The 2,985-nt window shown below is 40.7% G+C and overlaps 1 pseudogene; it reads right to left on the reverse strand.

Moving 5' to 3' along the window:
• Positions 1-894: 894 nt before the first annotated feature.
• LOC107129886 (large ribosomal subunit protein eL29 pseudogene) lies at positions 895-1,362 on the reverse strand (annotated as a pseudogene).
• Positions 1,363-2,985: the final 1,623 nt, after the last annotated feature.

Consider the following 2,985-nt stretch of genomic DNA (forward strand, 5'->3'; position numbering starts at 1 on the left):
ATCAAAGGCTCCACGCAGAGGGTTAGGAATGGAGAAGGGAGAAAGGGAAGAGAAAACGCTTCCAGTGAGGGAATAACTATAGCAAAGCACATATCTGCATAGAAAGTAGAGCACCTGGAAAGACAGTGGTAGCTAAGTCAATTAGGTTAGAGAGTTCGTAGAGATGTTGCTGGAGCCAACATCAAAGGGTAGGGTCTGTGTATGCATATAGGTGTCTAGGTGTATGGGCATATACATGTGTGTATTAGGCTGAAGCAAAAGTAATTGTGGTTTTTGCCGTACTTTTAATGGCAAAACTGCAATAACCTTTGTACCAACCTAATAAATATATATGTACATCATGTATACGTATTATCTGTTAATTAGTATGTAAGATCCCAAATACTTTAAAAATGTAGCCAAGACTGAGACTCATAGGTTGAGAATAGGTAAGAATTTGAGTCAAACTTAAGAGAATTTAGAAATTGAGAAGATAAGTAAGACTGAATAGCTCACCACACAAACACACACCCTCTCTCTTGGTGTTCTCCATCTCCCTTTGCCCACCACTACGGGCAAAGAGAGGAAAGCTATTGTTTATTATCACTGACTGTCGTTCAAGTCACCTCAAAGGCTTAGAAAAAGCTACCAGTAGTTCGAACGTCCTAATATCTGCTATTTTGTTGTTTTTTGTTGTACTTTGTTGTTTTTTGTTGTATTTTGTTGTTTTTTGTTATTTGTTTTTTTTGTTTGTTTAGTTGGTTGTGTCATTGTTTTGTTTCGTTTTGTTGTTTTGTTTTCTCCTGCCTCAGGTTTATTTGTACAAATAGCACAGGAGAACCCCAGCCCCAGGCAGATGGTAGCCCAGGGGGCTCACACCAGTCCTTCTGTCCTCACGTTGGCAAACAGAGATATCTACTCTGAAGCCTTTGTAGGGGCCTGGGCACCTTTGGGAGCCTGAACTGGAACTGAAGCTGGAGCTGCAGCCAGGGCCTTGGTTTGATCCTTGGCCTTGGCCTTTGGCTGGCACAGCCTGAGCCCCTTGGCAATGCGGGCACGAGCACACTTCCCAAGCTTGGAGTGGGCAATGTAGGCAAGTTGATCTAGCTTGCAGCTGACACCTTTTGGAATCTTGGGCTTAACCTCTTTGGGCTTTACAAGGATCTTGATAACCTCAGCGCGTGCACTTATGGCCTTGGCATTGTTGGCCTGCATCTTCTTTAGGCCCTTCTTCTTGTGCTTCTTGGCAAAGTGCATGTTCCTGAGGAACCTGGGATCTACCCCCTTAAGAGAGTCATATCTTTGTGATCAGGGTTTCTTGATAACATTTCTGTGCCATTTTCGGGACTGGTTGTGTGTGGTGTGGTTCTTGGACTTGGACATGTCTGCACCTTTGAGACAGGGTCTCACACTGTCACCCAGGCTGGCGTGCAGTGGTGTGATCTGGGTTCACTGCAACCTCCACCTTTCAGTTCAAGTGATTCTCCCGCCTCAGCCTCCCAAGTAGCTGGGATTACAGGCGCGCCATCACGCCTGGATAATTTTTGTATTTTTTGGTGGAGACGGGGTTTCACCATGTTGCCCAGGCTGGTCTCAAACTCCTGACCTCAAGTGATCTGCACGACTCAGCCTCCCAAAGTGCTTGGATTACAGGTGTGAGCCACCGTGTCCAGAGTGCTGTTTAGTTTTAACTTAACCTTATAAAGAAGAGGGAAATCTCATCACTCTCTATATATGCCTGAAAAAAATGGAAAAAGAATAAATATGTTGGTAGTACCTATGAGCAACACCATCCACCCACTGCCAAATGAAGAATAAAATCTTGGAAACGCATCTAGTTGTATTAAAATGCCTTTGTCATTATAGAAATAATCCATCACTAGGAAATGTCTTTTGATATCATAAGTAGAAAATGAAAATGCATTAGCTTTGTTGATAGCTCTTAAAATATGAGCTCTTTTGTTATTGTATTGCCTGCCACCACCCCTCTCAGGCTATAACCAGCTCAAATTATCACAGAAGTAAACAAGGTAGAAGGCTTTTCTTAAACAAATGATTCTTGAAAATACACTTAAGTAATTGTACTTAAGTACTTAAGTACAACTTCTTAATTTTTGTCTTTTTCTTTGTTGCATTAATCAGCCCCTTTCCCTTTGTTTCACAATAAAGAACCAACCTTACAAAAAAAGAAAAGATGCAAACGCTTAGAAAAAGCAGAATAATCTCTCTGAGCAGAGGCTCTTCCTCTGCAAGACAAGGGCCGTGTGTCCTGGTACTGGTCCAGTGTCTATCACAACCAGGTGGAGCGCCAAGCATCTCATGTCTAGCACCTCACTCACTGCTTACCACTATGAAGTGGCCATCCTCCTGTTCCAGGTTGGACCACTGGCCTACAGTCAGATGGTCCCAAAGCTCCTGAGGGACAAAATAAAGGTTCAAAGGCAGGCACTTTGGCACCAGTATCTGTGCTATTAGCCACTATGTTACACTATCCTATAAAACATGCCAAACCTAGCTCCTAGGATTCTCCTGCAGTCCAAATGAGACAAATTATATAAAGCATTTAATACTTTTTAAGCAGTTATAAAAAGTAAGTCAATAATTTGATGATCCCGGGGGGAATGAAACATCCTAGGCTAATATTACTGATGACTTATTATCCCAAGATTTTCGCTAAAATGTTGTCTGATTTGGCATGTCAGATAATTGTGCAGAAAAAAGGGTTCTGCATGTGTCATGGTCCCATAAAATATTATTACTGACATTGTGTCTCACCATGAGTAAAATAAAGTCTTGATAATATGCAATACCTTATAGCTGTGGTGTTCTAATTAAAATTATGCGTAAAAACTATAACTTTTTTTGAAATGTCATACAATTTCAGAATATAAAATTATTATTTAAACTCATTCTATATTTTAGGTTAGGTATGTATTATATTTAGTGCACTGTCATTTCCTGAAAAATTCTGAATTATTTTTGAATATAATTCATTTGAAAAACTAT

This window comes from Macaca fascicularis, chromosome 6 (genome assembly GCF_037993035.2).
Source record: "Macaca fascicularis isolate 582-1 chromosome 6, T2T-MFA8v1.1".
NCBI classification, from domain to species: domain Eukaryota; kingdom Metazoa; phylum Chordata; class Mammalia; order Primates; family Cercopithecidae; genus Macaca; species Macaca fascicularis.